The following is a 21,381-nucleotide window of genomic DNA, read 5'->3' on the forward strand; positions in this document are numbered from 1 at the left end:
ACACTTGCTGAGCTGTCTATGGAGAGCGACAGTCTACATCCATAAACTCCAAGGCTGGCATGTCGGATCCAAAACAATGAGTAAAAGTCTTAGTGTCATCAACTTCCACAGATGTCAGTGGGAGCTACAGATACTGAGAGCTTCTCAGCACAGTATGATTATCTATGTGTGTGGCCAACTTTAGCAGGATTTTGTTTTGTTTAGTTTTGTTTTTCCTCCAAGCCCTAGCTCTTGGATTCATGATTATGTACAACTCAGTTTTTGCCTTCAAAAAGTAAGTTTCTATCCGTCATGATTACAGAGAAGTTTAAAATATGACATGAGTTCACCCAAATGACTCAGAATCCAGAAAACAGTCCAAAAATAATATTTTTTTAAAAAACCTCATGATTTTTAAGCCAAATGAATGACTTTTTTCAGGCCTGACCTGAGATATTTGTTATGCTTGGGTTTAGAAATATTAATAACATGTTAGAAGTAATTTATATGCTGGGCTCTTGCAGTGCATTAGAAAGCCTGATGAGTGCTATCCCACGAGAAGTACTGTTTTCCAACTGAACAGGGGAGAGGATCTGTGGGATCACGTGAGGATTACTTGTATTCCCTCCCTCTGGGGTATCTGGTGTTGGCCACTGTTGGCAGACAAGATACTGGGTTAGATGCACCTTTGGTCTGACCCAGTCTGGCCATTCCTTTGTTCGTATCAAGCACCCATGCTGAGTGAGAATGTGAATGGAGCAGACAGGGTATGTCTACTAGGGATGTTAAAAGTTGATTAAATAGGTAACTATGTGACCACTGAAAATCTCATGGGCAACATGCTGCATGCTCTTAAATAAGCATTATATTGCTGAGCCCACAGCGATGCCTCCCTGAGAGCAGGCCTGTCAGCCCCTGCTGGCCTGGCTCCCAGGGAAGTGGTTTCCCTGCCACAGTGAAGCTACATCCCTGGGAACTGCCTACATCCCTAATGTCTTCACCAGTGGCCTCCAACCTTTTTATGCACAAGAACATTTTTTAAGTATTAGGGCAACTCCCACCCTACCCCTGAGGCTCCACAGACTTCATTCCCCGCTCTCTCCATCACTTGCTCTCCCCACACACACACTTTCATTAGGCTGGGACAGGGGGTGCAGGCTCCAGGCTGGAACCAAGAGTTCTGGGAGCAGGAGGGGGTAAGAGATGCAAGCTCTGGGAGGGAAACTGGGTGCAGGAAAGGGGCTCTAGGCTGGAGCACAGTGTTAGGGTGCAGGTGAGGTATAGAGTACTGAGCAAACACCCAGGCCAAGGAGAAAGTCTCTGAATGCTTATGGGAAGCAAGGCTTTGCATTTCCCCCCTCAGTGACCCCTAGCATGCAGGACAGCTGCCTCCCAGGCTGGAGGTCCAAGGAAAAAGCCTGTGTGGGTGGGCGCACAACAGGGCTTGGTGCAGTAATTTGCTTGACCACAAGCCCTCTCATGGGGTGGTCTCGGCTACTGCCTAACTCCATCTGCACTGCTAGCCAAGGCAGCACCTTCTCCTCAGTGCGCACAGGCTCCAGCCTCAACTCCCCTGGGCAGCTGGATAGCCAATCTGTTATCATCTCCACTCCCTCCCCATCCTATCATTCCAGACTCCCTGCTGAATGCGCAGGGGCAATCCCATCCCCTGAGTCTGTGGGGGCCGTTCTCAGACAAACACCTTCCTGCTGGCCAGATCCACCATATGCCACAGCAGCTGGATCAGCTCTTATCAGATCCCAATCTAGACCCCCCAGCATCAGCAGTCTTCCTGGACAAGATCACAGAGTAGTTAGGAAGGGAGGAGGGAGAAGCCTGTGGTAACAGCAGCAGCAGAAGGCAGCAAATTGACGGTGGAGACAGCTAAAAGTGGGAGAAAGCACCAGCAAATGGGTGAAAGGGCAGGAGCAGAGGTGGCAGCAGCAGGAAGGATGAACATTAGATGGGTCCCAAGAGAAGGGGGAGGAAAGAAATAGCAAAAGAGAGGGATAAATGGATGAGAGGCAGCAGGAGACAGAGGAGCCAATAGCATGGGCAAGGGCCAGCAGTACTTGGTAGGAGAAGGCACTTCTAGCAAATGGCAAAGTTGTTTATGAGATCAACATGTCTTCTAGTGCCCAAAGGAGCTCAGCTGAGACCTGGCCATCCAGGCTCTCGCTCTGCATGGTCATTGCAAATGGCCCTTCTCCCTGCTGGAGAAATGTGAACAGCTCTGACACCGCTGTGTGATCATTAAATACTGCCAATGCTGTTCTCTCCTGGGACTCTAGGGGTATGTCTACACTACCCTCCTAGTTGGAACTAGGAGGGTAACGTAGGCATACCGCACTTGCAAATGAAGCCCGGGCTTTGAATTTCCCGGGCTTCATTTGCATAAGCCGGGCGCCGCCATTTTAAAATCCCGGCTCGTTCGAACCCCGTGCCGCGCGGCACGGACTAGGTAGTTCGGACTAGGCTTCCTAGTCCGAATTACCGTTACTCCTCGTGGCCACAACTTCCCCCACAGAGTGAGGGAAAGTGAAGGGGGAAACTGAGGTTCCAGGCTTCCCATAGACCAGACTTATTTTTCTGGAGTTCTGGAGTTAGTGGATTAGACTCTGGCGTAGGGATAAAAATGAGGCTTCAGAGGTAGGTACCTTATCCACTGTGACACTGAAGGAGCCCTCCAACCTCCCTACCTTCAGGGCCCCCTTTATCCTTCCTGTGTTCAAGGGTGCCAGGTTGGTTCTCTGTGACACTGGTGGTGGCTGTCCCCAAGGGGACAGTGTGTGAGACAAGACTCCCAGCAAGTAGGATAGGGACAGGGTGCAGGATCTGGGAGGTAGCTGGGGTGCAGAAGCAGGCTGGGAGTAGGGTTTCTGGCCAGTTGGAGGGAGCAAGAACGAGGGAGGGTGCAGTGTGTGGCCAGGAGAGAGGGTTAAAGAACAAAGGAGGGTGTCGGAGTAAGCTGGGGATGCTGGGTGTTGGTGGGGAGGTAAATGACAGGATTAGGGTGTAAGTGAGGGGGTCTGGACATGAGGGGGAACCTTACCTGGCTTCGTGCTCCCTTGCAGCAATGGCTGCAGCCACGCTGTCCTTGCTGCCCCAGAGGGAGGCCCTGCTTCTGCGGGCCACGTGGTTCCGAAGGCCGGAGACACTGCGGCTGTGGCCATGCGATCCAGGGCTGACCCCGAGGCACTGCAGCCACAGGCCACCCCAGAGGCTGGAGGTGCCACTGCCGCAGCCACGCGGCCGGACCCCAGGTACCACCTGCCACAGAGGCACCATGGCCTGGGGCTGGCCCAGGAGGTGCCACTGTCATGGCTACACAGCAGGCCCTACAGGCTGCCCCAGAGGCACTGCAGTCACATGGCCCGGGGCCAGCCCCAGAGGTGCCACTACTGCGGATACATGGCCTGGGGCTCGCCCTGGAGTCACTGCTACCACAATTATGTGACCCAGGGCTGGCCCTGAAGGTGCTGCTACTGTGTCTTAGGGCTGGCCTGGAGGCACCACTACTGCAGCCAGGCCGTCCGGGTCCAGCCCTGGAGGTGCCGTGGTATCAGCGTCTCCATCCTCCGGAGCCAACCCCAGACTGTGTGGCCGCAGAAGCAGTGTCTCCTGGGCTGGCCCCTGGCTGCCTGGCTGCGGTAGCAATGCTTCCAGGCTGGCCCTATAGAGGTGCTTGAGTCCTGGCGCTGCCTCCTCTCCAGTGGCAGTGTGGGGCATGTAGGGGCTCAGCTGAGCTCCTCCCCATCATGAGTCCTGTAATTAGGAGGAGGGGTCTGTAATTGCCTCGCGGGCCGGATCAAAGCCCAAAGCGAGCTGGATCCAGCCCGCTGAGAGACTTTTGTCCACCCCGATCTAAAGAATAGCCACATCTCCTCAATAGGAGTGAAACCCTTATGAATTTGTAGACAAAAGACATTTTCTGTGAAAAATCACTTTTTGTGAAAAATGTGATGTAATTGAGAGTCCAGCTTTCCATTAATGATTAGATTAGAGAGAAGTTTTTGACCTGCCCTAGTGAAAATGAATAGCCATTCAACATTTGAGGGAACATGTAGGCTGTGTCTGCATTGGCACGATCTTGCGCCAAAGTGGCCGCTTTTGCGCAAAAACGTGCTGCCTGTCTACACTGGAGGGGAGTTCTTGCGCAAGAACACGGACGTTCTAATGTGTGAAATCAGTGCTTCTTGTGCAAGAACTGTGATGCTCCTGCTCAGCAATAAGCCCTCCTGTGCAACTGTTCTTGCGCAAGAGGCCAGTGTAGACAGGCAACATGAATTTCTTGCGCAAGAAAGCTCGATGGCTAAAATGGCCATCGGAGCTTTCTTGCGCAAGAGAGCGTCTACACTGGCATGGATGCTCTTGTGCAAAGGCACATGCCAGTGTAGACGCTCTCTTGCGTAAATACTTTAAGATTGAAAAATGTATATTTAGTTGTGATTAGGTTATTTTTCTTTGTTTTGTTGTTTGGTTAAACTCTGTGCTAAGCCCATGTGCCTCCCTCCTCCCCCTCCCCCCAACACACACACACACACACACACACACACACACACACACACACACACACACACACACGCTATATCTAAGCTGCACCCAGAGATATTATTTTTCTCTATGTTATATTTTGTTTTTCTCAGTTGCTCTGTAACATCTAGCAACCAAGTAGTCTTTATTAGTATATCTGGGTATGTCTACACTACAACGCTAGTTCGAACTAACTTAGTTCGAATTAGTTAATTCGAACTAAGGTAATTCGAACTAACGCGTCTAGAACTAAAAACTAGTTCGAATTAGCGTTTTGCTAATTCGAACTAGCAAGTCCACATTGAGTGGACTCTGAACAGGGCTTAAGGATGGCCGGAAGCAGTGCCGGCAGGGCATCAGAAGAGGACTTAGAGCGTGGAGATGCTGTCTCAGGCTAGCCGAGGGCTGCGCTTAAAGGGTCCCGACCCCCACCCCGGACAGACAGTTCTAAGGGGTGCCCTGCTTGAAAACCAGTCCTGGCTTGGATTGCCCGGAGTACCCACACTGGGCACATCACACCACTCGGCCATCAGCCCGGCTGCACTTGCCGCAGGCTGCCATCTGGGGAGAGGGGGCAATCGGGGGGCTGCAGGAGAGCTTCCACCCCCAGAAGCCCGCAGAGCCAGCCCAGTCCTCCCCATCGGGGGCTCGTACCCCATTCCTCCCTCACCTCCTTCCACTTACCCTTCCCTAGCCCCCTTCCTGATGTACAAAATAAAGATAACGTTTCTTCCAACATTGACTCTGTCTTTATTGAACAAAACTGGGGGAGACTGGGAAAAGGAGGTGGGAGAGGGGAAGAGAAAGGCTGGGAGAGGGGAGGGCAACTAACATGATCAGGGGTTGGGAACAGGTCCCAGATGAAGAGAGGCTACAGAGACTGGGACTGTTCAGCTTAGACAAGAGGAGACGGAGGGGGGACAGGATAGAGGTCTCTAAAAGCAGGGGTTGGATGGAGAGGGTGCATTCAGAAAAGTTCTTCATGAGTTCCCATAAAGAAGGACTAGAGGACACCAAAGGAAAGGACTGGGTAGCAGGCTTGAAACTAGTAAGAGAAAGTTGTTGTTCTTGCCAAAGCAAAGAGTTAACCTGTGGAACTCCTTGCTGCAGGAGGCTGTGAAGGCTACAACTAGAACAGAGTTTAAAGGGAAGGGAGATCAAGTCATGGAGGTTGGGTCCATGGAGTAGTCTTAGCCAGGGGGTAGGAGTGGTGTCCCTGCCCAAAGTTTGTGGAAGGCTGGAGAGGGATGGCACGAGACAAATGGCTTGGTCACTGGCTTCGGTCCATCCCCTCCAGGGTCCCTAGTGTTGGCCGCTGTCGGCAGACAGGCTACTGGGTTAGATAGACCTTTGGTCTGACCCAGGACGGCCATTGTAAGCTCAGGGCTCAGGGTCGGGGGGTCTCAGTGGACCCCCTTGATTTTCATGCACACCTGCTCCTGGGTGGCCAGGCTGGCAGCTCTCCTGCCCTAGCCGGCCACTTTCCTGTGACCTAGTGCGGAGGTCGTGGACGAGGTCCACTATGTCCGCACTAGCCTAGGTGGGTGCCCGGCTCTTGCGGTCCCGGGCAAGCTCCCGGGAGCCGCCAGCCTGGTCCCGGGAAGAGGGGGTGGGCTGGGGGGCATCAGGTGGGTGGCTCTGTGCCGTGCCAGGTGCAGGGTCTGCCGGCTGGGTACTGGCAGGCTTGCACCTGGCACGGGCACCGTAGCCAGCCCGTGCCCCTTTAAGGGGTCCGGGGCCGGGAGGGGGGCATAGAGTTTCCCTGGTGTTGGCCAGAGTGGCCACCAGGGAAACCTGGGGAGGGCTAGCCTCCCACTAGTTCGAATTAAGGGGCTACACACCCCTTAATTCGAACTAGTAAGTTCGAACTAGGCTTAATCCTCGTAAAATGAGGTTTTCCTAGTTCGAACTATTCGCTCCGCTAGGTCGATTCAAATTCGAACTAGCGGAGCGCTAGTGTAGTGGCTATGAATGTTAGTTCGAACTAACGTCCGTTAGTTCAAACTAACATTGTAGTGTAGACATACCCTCTTTTAGTTTTGTTAATAAAAACAACTTTTTTAAGGCGACGCTATGATTCTTGTATCCTAGAAAGCAGCAGGAGGTCTGTGTACGCAAGCCTAGACTGAGAGGTCATCTAGCAGAGATTACAATTTGTTTTCTGTTTTTCTTTTCCAAGCTCTCTTGGCGGAAAAGAGTTTGGGGATACCCCCTTGGAAGAACTCAAAGCCTAAGAAGAAAGGTGGGTTTTTTATTCACTTGGCAGAGGCAGCTACCTCCCAAGGTGAAGGGATCTGTGACCTCAAGGAAGCTGGTTTTTATTTTTAAGCAGAATGCTGTTAAGGCAAGGTCTTTAAGGTCTCTGGCAGGTCTGTACCTTCTGCACTCTGAATGCCAGAGTGGGGAACAGAGTTGACCACCCTCCCCCTCCAGTGGCAACAGCCTCCCTGCTCTCTGCCTCCAGGCTGCGCTGACACCCCAGGAGCATCTGAGCCCAGCCCGGCCTGACCCCATGGGCCTGGCGTGGGGAGCTGGGCCCAGTGACACCCCAGGGGTGGGATCCAGCTGAGTGCCAGGTCCCAGCTCCACAGGGAACGCCGCCGCCCTGCAGCCTGGGTCTGGGTGGGGAAGCAGGGACCCGGGGAAGGATTTAGGCCCCGGGGACAGTAACTGGCCATGAGCTCCCAGGGCACCGCGGGGCAGCTGGGCCGATGGACCCCTGGGCTGTGTAACGAGGGGGCAGGGAGCAGGCACCGGGGGGGGGGGGATTTCCCCAGCCTGAGGCCTTGGGGAGGCCGATCCTGGATCCTGAGCCCGGCTCGGGCCCCGTTTCAAAGGCTGCTGGCAAAGTGCAGCGGGGGCAGGGCAGGACCCTCTGCTGCTAGAGGGGATTTGCCGACTCCCTGGGCTTCCTTGGCTCCATTTTCTCCCACCCCCTGCGAGTTAGCCCAGGCTCTCACACACTCACCGAGCAGCAAGAGGAACAGAGACAGGAGCATCGGGGCTGCGGCAGGAACCGAGAGGGTGGAAATGGCCAAACGACGTCGGCTTCTGACGAGACCAGGAAGGGACAATCTGCAGTCGCTGTCTGCTCCGACCTGCCCCCCGCTGCCCCTCTGGGCTCACAGCAGAAAGCCCCCCTCCCCGTGCAGAGTCTCTGCCAGCCCCTCAGGGCTGGGCTGGGAACCCAGATGCTGTCGCTGCTCTGATCCTCGTCAGGGCGTACGGTGAGGGAGCAGAGATGCCGCGGCCCTTCTGCTCTGCCCCGTCCTCTCCTCGTGTCTGATCGTCACTGTTCTTCATTTCCTGTCCTCTACATACCCCACCACCACCAACATCTTTATTTAGCGCCGGAAGCCTGAGAATCAAACACGTGTAGTTACAGGACTCAGCGAAAGCTACCATGTTAGATGTAGTCCTGGCCTCGCTGGAAGGTTTAACATGAACTACACTGAACTCATACATAGAGCTCAAAGTGCTGTATCAGGGAAACAGGTGGGGAAACTGAGGCACGGGAAGGTGGGAATGGGAGTGTCCTGAAGTCACCCAGCAGGACAGAGCCAAGAATAGAAGTCAAGTCTTTGTCTATACATTCAGCATTAAAACACTGAGCGCACGGGGTGATTTTTTACACCTCTAAGCAATGTTCCCTCTAATTATTTTCATTTGTGTGCGCCATAAATATTGTTATGTGCACTGAGGTATGTGTGGATATGCATCACCAGTGGCAACACCTATTCCTGGCTATGGGCACTGTGCTTCTCAGCTGGGCTGCATATAAATGAAGGGTAGCGGTGGTCGGAGACTCTCTTCTAAGGGGGACGGAGGTGCCCATCTGTCGCCCTGACATTTCATCCCAGGAGGTATGCTGTCTGCCGGGGGCCGTATCCAAGATTTTACGGAGGCATTGTCAAGGATTATCCGGCCCTCTGACTACTACCCCATGCTACTCATCCATGTGGGCACAAATGATACTGAGAGGTGTGACACTGAGCGGATCAAGAGTAACTACAGGACACTGGGGGTATGTCTAGACTACAGGCTTTTGTCGACAGAAGTTTTGCCAACAGATACTGTGGACAAAGCTTCTGTCAACAAAGAGCGTCCAGACTACTTACAGTTCTGTTGACAAAGCAGGCTGCAATAACGCCTTCTATTGACAGAACTCTGTTGACAAAAGGTGTTATTCCCTGTAGAATGAGACCACCTTGGCTTAACCACGAGATCTTGCATGATCTAAAAATAAAAAAGGAGTCATATAAAAATGGAAAGTAGGACAAATTACAAAGGATGAATATAGGCAAACAACACAGGAATGCAAGGGCAAGATTAGAAAGGCAAAGGCACAAAATGAGCTCAAACTAGCTACGGGAATAAAGGGAAACAAGATGACTTTTTATAAATACATTAGGATGAAGAGGAAGCCTAAGGACAGGGTAGGCCCACTGGTCAGTGAGGAGAAACATAACAGGAATGGCAGAGATGCTTAATGACTGCTTTGTTTCGGTCTTCACTGAGAAGTCTGAAGGAATGCCTAACATAGTGAATGCTAGTGGGAAGGTATTTAGAAGATAAAATAAAAAAAGAACAAGTTAAAAATCACCTAGAAAAGTTAGTTGACTGCAAGTCACCAGGGCCTGATGAAATGCATCCTAGAATACTCAAGGAGCTGATAGAGCTGAGCCTCTAGCTATCATCTTTGGAAAATCATGGGAGACAGGAGAGATTCCAGAAGACTGGAAACGGGCAAATATAGTGTCCATTTATAAAAAGGGAAATAAGAACAACCCAGGAAACTACAGACCAGTTAGCTTAACTTCTGTGCCATGGAAGATAGTGGAGCAAGTAATTAAGGAAATCATCTGTAGACACTTGGAAGGTGGCAAGGTGATAGGGAACAGCCAGCATGGATTTGTAAAGAACAAATCATGTCAAATCAATCTGATAGCTTTCTTTGATAGGAGGCAGAGGCAGGCCGGGAATGGGCCGGGACTGAGCCGCGTTCTCCTTTCCCCGGGGAGGGGTGACCCTGGGCCTTTCAGGGGGGCTCTTGTGTGACTGCAGCTGGGCCCCAGACTGGGGAGTGGCCGTTAGTGGATCCCCTTGTTCCATCCTCCGGAGTGACCCTTCAGTCGGGGCCATTGCTCAGGGTTGTCTCCTCACAAGACCGGCCCCGCCCCCGCCCCCGCCCCCGCCCCCGCCCCAGGAGCTGTCTCTGTCCGTCCACTTAGCTTAAAACCGCCTCAGCAGCCGTTTGCATGGGACGTGCAGCCCCAGGATGCTCAGGGACCCCCCCCTCTTCTCTCCCCTCCGAACTCAGCCGACTGGCCAAGGATGGGTCACCACGTGGCCCAGCTGGGCCTTTTCATTTCGGACCCTTCCGAGGACGTCAGCCGGCTGGCCCGGGAGGGGGTGCACAGCCTCTATCAACTCCTCCTGCACCACAGGGGTAAGGAACCCAGCCGGGACCTGGGCCCCAGGGACACCCTGAGGGTGCCAGCGGCGGGGGGAGGGGTCCCAGGCCTTTTCCCCCAGACTGGCCCAAGGGGGGATGCGTCCCTCTGTGTTCCCGTCCTTCTGCCCCCTGTGCCCCTCCATTTGCCCAGGGATGCCTGCAGGGACCCGTGCGAGGGGAAGGGCTCAGACCTGCCAGCAGAATGACCCTGTTGTGTCTCTTGCAGGCCTCAACATCCACGAGACAGAGGACCTGTGGTGCAGGCACTGGTATAAGGAGAGGTGGGTCCTGGCTCACAGCAACACAGTCAGGGTGGGAGAGGTAAGGACGCGCTGCCAGGGCAGGGCAGGGCTCAGGGGTGGGCTGCCCCTTTGTGACGCTGTCCCGGCGTTTCAAGGGGGCGGCTCTTCCTAGGGGCAGTGACGCACGGAGCCCTGGATCTCCCGTAGAAGGGGAGACAGGGTGGGGGGGAGGTAACACTTTCTGATGTTGGCCAGTGGTCTAGGGCTGCTCTGTTCTGCGGAGGGGGGTGAGGTCTGGGAGGATCTTGGGGGCAGGAGGAAGGTGTGACCTGGGGCAGGGGTTGGGGTGCAGGGTCAGGAGAGCGTCCAGGTGCAGGGTCTGGAAGGGAGTTTGGGGAAGGAGGAAGCTGTTTTAGCCTCAGGAGTTGGGGCCGGGCTCTGGGCCATTAACTGAAGCCTCGTGTCCTCTTGATTTCAGGTCTTTGGGCAGCTCTTCTCCCAGGAGCAGGAAAACTCCTTTTTGGAGACGGCTCTGCTCGCTGCCCACTCCCCCCTGCGGTGCCCCAGCAAGGCTGGGCTGGTCCTGGCCCACGCCCTGCAGGGGCAGGCCCAGCACGTCCTCGGCTACATGGTGAGCAGCCAGAGCGGATGCAGGAGAGTGGGGAGGGTCAGGGTCTCCTTCCCATCCCCTCAGGGAGTCCACCCCGCCCCTTTCCTCAGGCTGACAGAATCCCTCCTGCCCCTGCGAGCGTCCTTGGGGTTGGGGGAGGCTCTGCACACACAAGCCGTGTCCTGGGAGATGGGAGGGGGGAGAGGTGTCAAGAGCCCTGGGAGGGGGGTCAGGAGCTCACCCTACGGGCTGCTGGCCTGACAGGGGGGTGAGCAGGGAGCAGAACAAGTCTCAGCACTGGGGGCAGGAGGGTGGAAATGCTGGGGGGGGCCCAGTACCCCTGACTCCCTGGGGATGGATCTTTGTCTGACAGATTCTGCTTCCCTTGCAGCAGGAAGACAGCCAGTGAGCGCACCAGGAGCTGAGGAGGCAGCAGCTGCGTCCCCACTTCCAACCCTGCAAATTGTATATAATTGTATTTTAATTATGATTAAACAACATTTGAAAGAACTTTTGGAGCAGGCTTGGTCAATCATTGTTAATCCTTCAGTCTCTCCATACGCAGCCAACAGTAGACAGCAGTTTTATATTCTGGAATGCAACATTAAAACATTAGACGGAAAGTCACTTTAAAAAGGAAAATCGAGAGGTTCCCTTTCAATCTGATGGCAACATCTCATTTACCTTTTTTTTTTCATTACCCAGATTTTTGTGAAAATTGACAAGTTTCTTTGAGGTGTTTCAATTTTGATGAAACTGCATTTTCCAGTGGAAAAGCATTGCGCTGGAAAAATTCCAGCCAGCTCTAGGAAATAGGTAATACACCAACCAATGGCTCTCAGGAATATGTAGCATAGCTCAAGAGTGTACTAGAACGAATAAAACGGCCTTGTCATGCACTGCAAGAGGCTTTTTGTGTTCAGTTATTTCCTTTTTTTAAAAGCCCTTCACCCCAGACAGTTGCAGCTTCCATCCGTGCAGGACTCTGCTGGAGAACACACAGCACGCTGGCTGCCCAAGTTTATCGTCCACATGATGCCCCCTCTGGGAAAGGTGAGAAGGTTGCTCTGTGGTTGTTTGGTCCTCTGGTCTCAGCTCCTCACTGGTTCCCCTGCACAGACATCCCTCTCTGAAGAGCTACACAGCACTTGAGTTGCAACCTTTTCTGTCACTTCACATAGCACCATGATCTGATATATGTTGATTTTCGTCTGGCTTTTGGCATTGTCCCTCATGGCATTCACACCGGAAGACTGGGGAAATGTGGTCTAGATGAAATTAGTATAAAGTGAGTGAACAACGGCTTCTACATTTTGTAGATTACTCCAAAGTGGGATGGGTTGCAAACACATTGTAGAATGGGATTACAATTCAAACAGATCTTGAGAAACTGGAGAATCGGGCTGGTATCCCGGATTCTGACTGCACCTTTATACAGCCACAGCCTCCTGCCCCGGCACCAACACTGACAGCGGATGGTGATGGCTTCCCCCATGGCAACCACCCCGCCGGGGCTGATGGAGATGGAGGGTCCGGGCGCAGGGAGCTCTGCATTTACACACAGACAGGAGTGAGCTGGGGAGGCACAAACTCCTCCCCGTGTGTTAGCACCCACCCCCAGGGACAGCGCCGGGGCTCACAGACACCTCTCTGCACCCACAGGGGCCCTGCGGGCTGGGGACTGATCTCTGCCCCCCTTAGAACAATCTGGAGTCACCCCCGACTGCCCTGAGAGTAGGGCCTGGTTCAGATCTAAGGCCCCCAGTGTCGATCCGCAGTCACCCCCCAACTGCCCTGAGGACCCGTCCGGATTCTGATCTAAGCCCCCCAGTGTCAAAACAAGGAGGTGGAACTCAGCTTTGGGGTGAACATTCAGGTATCAACAGCTCTTCTCTGTCCCCACCTGTCCCAAACAGAGATACTCATGTCCCAACACCCTGAATTGCTCCGCCAGCCAGCATCCTGGAGAGGAGACAGCTCATTAGGGACCAGAACTCAGAGCGATTGGATCCCACACCCTGGTCTCGGATCTTCCACACACACACCTGCCATAGGCACGTGCACCAGCTGTCTCTGATACTCACCGAGGAAGAGGACAGTGATAGCAGATGCCATGATGGGGCTGTGAGGGGCCCCTTAGCACCACCACCAACGCCCCGGTGCCCAGTTCTACCCAGTCCCATATAAGGAGCTCAGATGCTAGCTGCAGCTACAGGAAGATGTCGATGTCTTGTCACTTCCTGCGTCCGTCACACCTTGTCTCTGATCTTCAGGTGAAATCTAGTGCCGTCACAGTTAGCAGCAAAGGTCCCTGCACAAATCAGGAAACCCTGCAGCCAAGTGTCACATAGCTCGCAGCTGGCCTGTTTGTTTTGGGGAGGGGGAAACTGGTCACCATCAAAGTACTCTGTGTCCTGGGCTAATGTGCATCTGAGCGAGATCTAGGAAGCCGCAGTCTCATCTTCCATCTTGAATCGACGACTATTTCCTGCAGATTACACACACCCCTTTTTTTACAAATGATCCAAAGGATGGCATCAGAAGCCACGTGACTGAGGGGGCAGAGTTAAGGGCATTTGGGGGACAGTCACTGTGTCATTTCCAGTTGCTGGAAAGTTTGATTCTGCAGCCTCCCCTCCTAGCCTGCAAACCTGCCGCCATGTGACATGGGCCCTGGTGCCATGCATGGAGAGGACGCAATGGGGGGCACCTGGGTTTGCTGCCTCTTATGCCATAGTTCAGCGGTGATGATGGCTTAATGCCTGGAGCTAAGCGTGTTTTCTCTGTGTGTGAATTAAATCAACCAAGTTCAAAAGGAAACGGAAACAAGATAAATTCGATCCTGTGCCCCCAGTAGGTTACCAATGAGGAGAGACCCAGGGACTTACTCATGCCCCACAGATACCCTGCCCCCAAGTGGCCAGTGGGTGAGTGGCCAGGTCCCTAGCAAGGGATGGGACACGGGCTGTGTTTGTGCTGCCGCTGGCTAGAGAGCAGGAGAAAGCTGGGGGCCAGAAAGGTTTGATTCTGATCCTGGCTCTGGGAGGCGAGTGGGGACTAGTGGTTAGAGTCGAGGGCCTGGCAGGCAGGTCTCCTGAGTGTTGCCAGCAGAGGTCGCCGTAGGGCAGAAGAGGGGATTGAGAGAAATGGGACGGGAGCTGCAGGGCAATAAGGGTTGGGAGGGAGATGAGCCGAGGATAGTGCTGAGAGATGGGGGAAGGGGTTTGAGAGCAGACAGGATGGGGCAGAAAGGACGGAGATTTGAGGGGACATGGGAAGGGGCAGCAGGGCGGAGGTTTGGGGGGAGATGGAGGAAGGTCCAGCGGGGGCCACAGACATTTTTGGAAGGGGGTGGCGAGAGGGGGGATGGGAACGTTTCCCCCCTCACCGAATCAGGGTCAGCGGATGGGGTGTGGGGATTTGTTTTCCCTCCAAAACTCCAGCTGAGCTGGGGCAACTCTGTCCAGTGGGGAGAGGGGGAACAAGGGGCAGGCGACACCCCCCATGGCCATGGGGCAGATATACACTGACACACTCATGAACGGGGAACGCTGGTGCCCCCCAGCCAGGTGGGGGAGTTTCCATTGTCCCCTCTTCCCTTCCCCCCTCAGCACCTGCTCCCTTTATCCCCGCTCTCCCCCCATATTCCCCTCCCCCCAGTGGGCACCATTTCCCTGAGGGGAGGGGGACAATGGTGGCAGCCATCGTAGCTGAGGGCGGGGGATTGGCATTGAAAGGACACGGCGGGAGGATGGCCAGTGGTGGCCGGGAGGCCCTGGTTTTCCTGGGCGGCAATTGGAAGGCAAACTTTGCGGGTACGACCCCCACACAAGGACTCAAACCCGCCTGTCCCTGGATGGGGGTGAGCGGAGTCAGCCCGGCTCCCCGTCCTGCTGGAGTCGCCCGAGCAGAGACGCTTGTTTGTTTCCACAGGAGCCGGGCTCCGGGGAGGTGGCTCCGGTGCTTTTCACTCTCTGTGTGGACAGCAAAGGCTGTGGCTGACCCTGCTCCCAGTGTAAGCGGGGGAAAGGCCCTCGTAACCCCAGCAAGGCTGGGCCAGGATCCCTGGAGGCGCGACCCCCCAGTCTTGTCCTGGGCACTTAGCACAGGGGCAGGGAGTCCCCAGCTTGGGGTGGTCTCTGTGCTCCGGATGCTTCCCGACCACAGCTCGTTACATAGAGCTCAGGGCAAACACAATTTATTAAACAGCAATTAATTAAAAAATAGAGGAAAGAGGGGGAGGTGAAAGGAAACAAGTGACCGCCCTGTGGGTACAGGGACACCACAAAGAGCCATCTCGGCAAGGGAAAGGAAGTTCTCAATCTGTTTCTCACACGTGCCAGGCCCTGGCCGTGCTGCGCTGACACCCCACGGTGACCATTGTACCTCAGAGCAGCCCCCGGCAGCCCGTGTTCCCCACAGTGACAGAGCCGGGCTGGGCTGGGTACAAAGTGTTGTGCTAGCAGGGCCAGCTCGACCATACAGGCAAATTAGACGTTGCCTTGGGAGCCAGGCTTCCTGGGGCACCAAATTAAACAGAAGAGATTTTGTCTGTATTTCAAATATCTACACGTGTGTGATCTCCTCTGAACAAAGTGTCAAACATTGTACCTGTCAAACAGCGCCACGTGGCCGTGTCAGAAGCTGAGTTGCTTATAGCACCTAGAGGAGCACAGTGGGGTACGTCAATCCAGTTAAAACGTGGCCGGGCACAGTTTGAAAAGAGCCACACCGAGGTCTGCTGACTGGCAGCTCAGTTGGTTTCAGTAGCCCAGTGCTGGCCAGTCACACAGCTCGGTCCGTGTTGCTCGCTCCTTAGCGAAGGCCGGTCAGCCACCCGCAGCAGCTGTTGTGCCGTGTGACGAGCAGTGATGCCGAAGGCGCTGTGCCCATGAGAATCGTGTCTTGTGCTGGACTTGAAACGTCTGGGAAGAGGTTTTATCCATATTGTAAAAGGAGCATCACAAGTACTTGGAACATTTCTTGTCGACTATTGCAGTTAAAGTAGCAGTAAGGCCCGGTTTCCTTTCTCTCTACGGCAATCGTCCATAACAGACAATCTGCCTTTTGTTTAATTGTTAAATAGTTTAAAAACAGTTCTCAATGAATGCTGCTATGATAAAAGAAATGAGAACTTACCAGCTGTATGGCACTGAGGTGGCATCGCATGCACGGTAACATGCCCAGAAAGATGTCAGTAAAATAGAGAGCTACACGCTCAATTGTAAAGTCGTCACTTTTCTCTTGCCTTGTGTTATTTATTTCCTCCATATTCCATCATTCTTACTAATCCTTTTGTTGATAGCCCTGCCCAGAAACACTGGGTGCAACTCAAAATGGTTAGAACGCAAAGGTTTATGTTGAGCCAGGTGGTTTGGGGCCAAAAAGCTTGAGAGCCGCTGCTCTGGGATGTGCCCTGCAGCCTCCTGGGGGAGGGGAGGTCACCTCCTCTGAACCTGGGTTAGGGGGAGAGGGAAGAGGTTTCTGCTGTAGGGCTCCCTAAAGCTGGCCCTGGCCTCTGTCACGTGGTGGGGTGGGGTGTCTCTGTGTTTCTGATGTGACTTGAGTTATCGCCCCTTCCTGACAGCACGTCCCTGCCCCCAAAAGTGGGAGCTGGAAAAAAAAAACTGTAAAGAGTCTCTGAGGAGCAGGGTTATGTGCGTGTGGGGGAGACCCCCAGACACCTGGGCACAGAAAGGGCAGCTCCCCTGGGCCCTGACTGGGCTCTCATCGCCCAGCCATCCTCACCACTGCCCTACTTCTGTCCTGCTCCTCATCCCCCACCCTCCGCTGTTCCCATCCCCTGTTCTCCTCCATCTCCTCCCCCTTCCCTTCTCCTTCCCCTCCCCATTTCTACCTGCCCAGCTCTCTGCCCATCCCCATCCTCTCCCTCCTCCCCATCTGTCCCCCTCTTATGTGAGGGGCTTTGCTGGAAATGTCCCTTCCCCCCCCAGCCAGGGAGATCTCCCCTCCGGGAACAATTCACCCCCCCATCTCGCTCCCTCCCCTCCACATTGTTTCCTCCATTCCCCACAGTTGAAAATTGAGTTCCCCCGTCCCCTCAGGTGACAGTCGGGCTCCTCCATCCCCTCAGGTGACAGTTGGGCTCCCCCATATGCAGCTGCCTAGGTAAGCGCCCCCCAGCCAGAGCCTGCCCCAGCACCCACATCCCCTCCCCCACTGCCTGTCCCAGGCGACCACCTGAACCTGCGTCCCCCTTTCCCCAGGTCACAGCTCCCTCCCTGACCCTGCACCCCCCCCCGACACCTCTCCCCCAGGCCAGACTCCTCTCTGGCACCCTGTGACGGCGCGTTGGGGTCCCCCGCCTCCTGCACCCCCGTAATGGCACGAACAGACTCCACCAGCCGGTAGAATAGAGGTGGTTTATTGCTTCTTCAGGATACAGCACAGCACAGATGTCATCAGGCTACGGGGCAGGTCTAGGATGCCTCAGCCCCCCTTGATATAGGGAAGGGGGTCTCGGCTTCTAAACCCCCCAGCCTGTAGCTGAGGCTGCTTCCTCCATGCTCCCAGACAGAAACTAACTAACTCTCCTCCAGCCCTGCCCCCCAGCCAGGGCAGACTTCCACCCCCTCCCTGCACCCAGGCTCCTACCCTAAACTCCCTTCTGCACCCAACCACCCCGTCCCAGACCCCAAACCTCTCGGTAGAAATGTGGCCCTTGATCAGTTACCAAAATGCCCCCCCCATTAAAAATTATTGACCAAGCCTGATACAAATGTTTTTTCAAATGTTGTTTAATCAGAGTTTAAATCCAGTTCTATACAATGAGGAGGGTTGGGGAGAGGGGGACGCAGCTGCTGGCTCCTCAGCTCCCTCACTGGCTGTCTTCCTGCTGCAAGGGAAGCAGAATCCGTCAGCGGTTCACCCCCCAAGGACTCAGGGGTACTGGGCCCCCCGGGATTTCCACCCCCTCCCCTCTGCGCTGAGACTTGTTCTGCTCTCTGGTCACGCCTGTCAGGCCTGCAGCCCGTAGGGTGAGCTCCTGACCCCCCCAGGGCTCCTGACACCTCTGCCCCCTCCCGCCTCCTAGGACACGGTTTCTCCCCCAACCATGCGGGTAGGACATGGGGTGGGGGCAGCCTGAGGAAAGGGGTGGGGGGGACTCACTGAGGGGAAGAGAAGGAGACCCTGCCCCTGCCCCATTCTCCTGCATTTGCTCCTGCTGCTCACCATGTATTCCAGGAGCTGATGGGCCTGCCCCTGCAGGGCGTGGGCCAGGACCAGCCCGGCCTTGCTGTGGCGCCGCAGGGGGGAGCGGGCAGCGTGCAGAGTAGTCTCCAGAAAGGCATTCTCCTGCTCTGGTGTGAAGAGCTGCCCAAAGACCTGAAATCAAGAGCACAGGAGGTTTCAGCTGACGGCCCTGAGCCCGGCCCCAACTCCTGGGGCTAAAACAGCTTCCTCCTTCCCCAAACTCCCTTCCAGACCCTGCACCCAGACGCTCTCCTCACCCTGCACCCCAAACCCTGCCCCAGGTCACACCTTCCTCCTGCCCCCAAGACCCTCCCAGACCTCACCCCCTCCGCACAACAGAGCAGCCCTAGGCCACTGGCCAACATCTTGGAGCGGCCTCCATCAAAGTGTTGCCCCCCGTCCCGCCCTGGTTCCCCTCCTACGGGAGATCCGGGCTCCGTGCGTCACTGCCCCTAGGAAGCGCCGCCCCTTTGAAACGCCGGGACAGCGTCACAAAGGGGCAGCGCCGCCCTGTCCACAGCTCGAATAGTCGAGGGAAAATGCATCGACCATTCGATCAGCGACTCACTCCCCGCTTCCCCCCCGCGTCCTACCCGCACGAGGGCCCCAGCCAGCCCCACCCCCGAGCCCTGCCCTGCCCTGGCAGCGCGTCCTTACCTCTCCCACCCTGACGGTGTTGCTGTGAGCCAGGACCCACCTCTCCTTGTACCAGTGCCTGCACCACAGGTCCTCTGCCTGGTGGATGTTGAGGCCTGCAAGAGACACAACAGGGTCATTCTGCTGGCAGGTCTGAGCCCTTCCCCTCGCACGGGCCCCTGCAGGCATCCCTGGGCAAATGGAGGGGCACAGGGGGCAGAAGGACGGGAACACAGAGGGACGCATCCCCCCTTGGGCCAGTCTGGGGAAAAGGGCTGGGTCCCCTCCCCCCGCCGCCGGCACCCTCAGGGTGTCCCTGGGGCCCACTTCCCAGCTGGGTTCCTTACCCCTGTGGTGCAGGACTAGTTGGAAGAGGCGGTGCACCCCCTCCCGGGCCAGCCGGCTGACGTCCTCGGAAGGGTCCGAAATGAAAAGGCCCAGCTGGGCCACGTGGTGACCCATCCTCGGCCAGTCGGCTGAGTTCTGAGGGGAGAGAGAAGAGGGGGGGGGTCCCTCAGCATCCTGTCCCACGCAAACGGCCGCTCCCTGAAAGGCCCAGAGTTGCCCCTCCCCGGGGAAAGGGGAACGCGGATCACTCCCGGCCCATTCCCGGCCCTGCCTCTGCCTCCCAGGGACGCTCCCAGCCCCGCGCCCTGCAGCCCCAGACCCCCCGGCTCCGAGGTCACTTACGTCAAACCCCGGGAGGGTGGTGGCGACTCGCAGCAGGGCCGTGGTGCTGCCAAGGGCCCTGGCTCGCTCCTGGGGCAGGCGGGACTCCAGCCAGGGGCTCAGGTGCTGGGGGGGAAAGAGGCAGGTCAGGACCCGAAGGGAGGCGCCAGTTCTGGGCAGAGCCTGGGGCTCCTCTCAGACTGTGCCCCCCCCCCCAGGCACTGACACTGCTCCTCTCTCGGCCCCCCGGGGAAGCAGGGCCAATGGCCCCGTCCCCCCCACGGGGCTCACCTCCAGAATCAGCTGGAGCCGGGCGGTGTCTGGGGACTCGGCGAGGAGATTGCCCAATAGGACATCGAGGATGTCAGCAAGGCCCCGGCTGAACTCCTGCAAGACAAGGGGGAGCCCTGGGTCAGAGGGGGGGCTGGGGTTGGGGGATCCAGGCCGCCAGAGGCTGCTCCTGCTCCTGGCTGGGGGGGGGGGGCGAGGGAGGGGACGTACCTGATTGTGGGTGGGCTCCTGCTGCCAGTCCCCAGACACTGTCTGTCCCACGGCCGCCCTCAGCAGGGGGCTCAGGAGCTGGGCCGTCAGGGGAGGCTTCAGGGTGCTGGCAGGAGAGAGGGGCAGAGACTGTTAATTCAGCAGCAGGAGACTTTCCCACTCCCTGCTCAGGGGATCTGCTCTTGGGGGAGGGTCGGGGGGGTCGGTACCTGAGGCTGCAGGCGGCGCTGAGGCAATTGGCCAAGACCAGAGGTGGGGGGAGGCCTCCATGATCTCCTGGGAGACCCAAGGAGACAAAGGGGAGTGTGAGACTGGGGCCCCCAAGAGACGCTCACGCGGCCAGCGCCCCCACCCAGCAGGATCCAACCCCACTGCCTCCCGCTGCCCTGCAGCCCCCCTGCCCGGCACAGGGCCCCTCCCAGCACCCCCCTCCCAAACCGGGACCAGCTCAGTCCTTGTCCCCAGGCCGTCTCCTGCCCCTCACTGCCCTGGTGACCAGCCTCTGAACCTCCTCATCCCTGCTCCCCAGGCGCATCCCCAGCAGCCCGCTCGGCTCCCTTCCAGCCCCCCCCCATGGCTCGGGGAGACCCCTCCCTGTCCCGAATCCCCCTTCCTGTCCAGCACCCCAGACCTGCCCCATTTCTCTGTCCCTCCCTCCTCCACCAACCCCACCCACCCACCCCCTCCCGCTCTCCTGCCCCCACCATTTCCAGGTCCCCCACCCACACCCATTGCCCAGGCACACCCCTGTCCACCCCTCGTATCCCATCCCCTCCTCCCAGCCACTGCGACTCGCTCACCACAATCCTGGCCACCACGGTGTCCCTGCTGCAGCGCGTCGCCAGGGTGCCCTCGCCCCTTTGGAGGGCGGCGAGGCAGGCGGTGGAGATGGCCAGGCGGAACCGCTGGAGGGCGGCTGGGCTCTGCACCCCAGAGAGAGTCTGTGAGCCTGGGGCCTGCCCCCCCCCCCGGGCAGCGGCAGGGCTCAGGTCTCCCAGGAGTGGAGGTGGGAGCTGCTGGTTGTCCAAGCACCCACACTCCCCGCCCAACTGCTGCCCCAGGCTTGGGGGGGCCCAGCTGGTGCATGACAAGAGACCCCAGCTTGGGGGGCCCATGTCATGCAGGAGAAGGGGCCCCAGGGGGATCCCCAGGGACAAGGCCCTCCCAGAGGGGGGGGGGACGTGCTGGGAAGGGGCCGGACACACTCGGGTCCACCCATGTGGAGAAGGTTCCTACCGTGTCCCGGGTGTGGAGCTGCTCTTCGATGTCATAAAAGGCGACTTCCTCCACCCAGGAGTCCACCCGCTCCTGGCAGCGCTCCGGTGAGGCGCAGGGGGACTCTGTGCGGGAGGGAAGGGAACAGGGTGACTCCAGCGCACCTCAGGGGTCACGCGCCCCCCATGTCAGGGACCCAGGGCAGTTTGGGCCCCACACGCCCCTCGTAGGGACCCATCCCCCTTCCACCCTCACATCTGCCAACGCTCTCAGCAGAGCCCCCGCCAGGAACAAGAGAGCCAAGCAGCAGCCCCCGCCCCCATCCA

General features: G+C 56.8%; 1 protein-coding gene across 1 annotated transcript in view; it reads right to left on the bottom strand.

The window, feature by feature from the left end:
- The window catches only part of LOC149523270 (uncharacterized), a 378,475-nt gene extending 357,333 nt beyond the window's left edge, over window positions 1-21,142 (bottom strand). The window contains exon 1 of the mRNA XM_089770415.1: window positions 21,077-21,142. The gene's annotated coding sequence lies outside the window, so the exon portion shown is untranslated. The remainder of the gene's footprint in view (window positions 1-21,076) is intronic.
- Window positions 21,143-21,381: the final 239 nt, after the last annotated feature.

This window comes from Pelodiscus sinensis, chromosome 18 (assembly GCF_052426305.1).
Source record: "Pelodiscus sinensis isolate ZL-2025 chromosome 18, ASM5242630v1, whole genome shotgun sequence".
In the NCBI taxonomy this organism is placed as follows: domain Eukaryota; kingdom Metazoa; phylum Chordata; order Testudines; family Trionychidae; genus Pelodiscus; species Pelodiscus sinensis.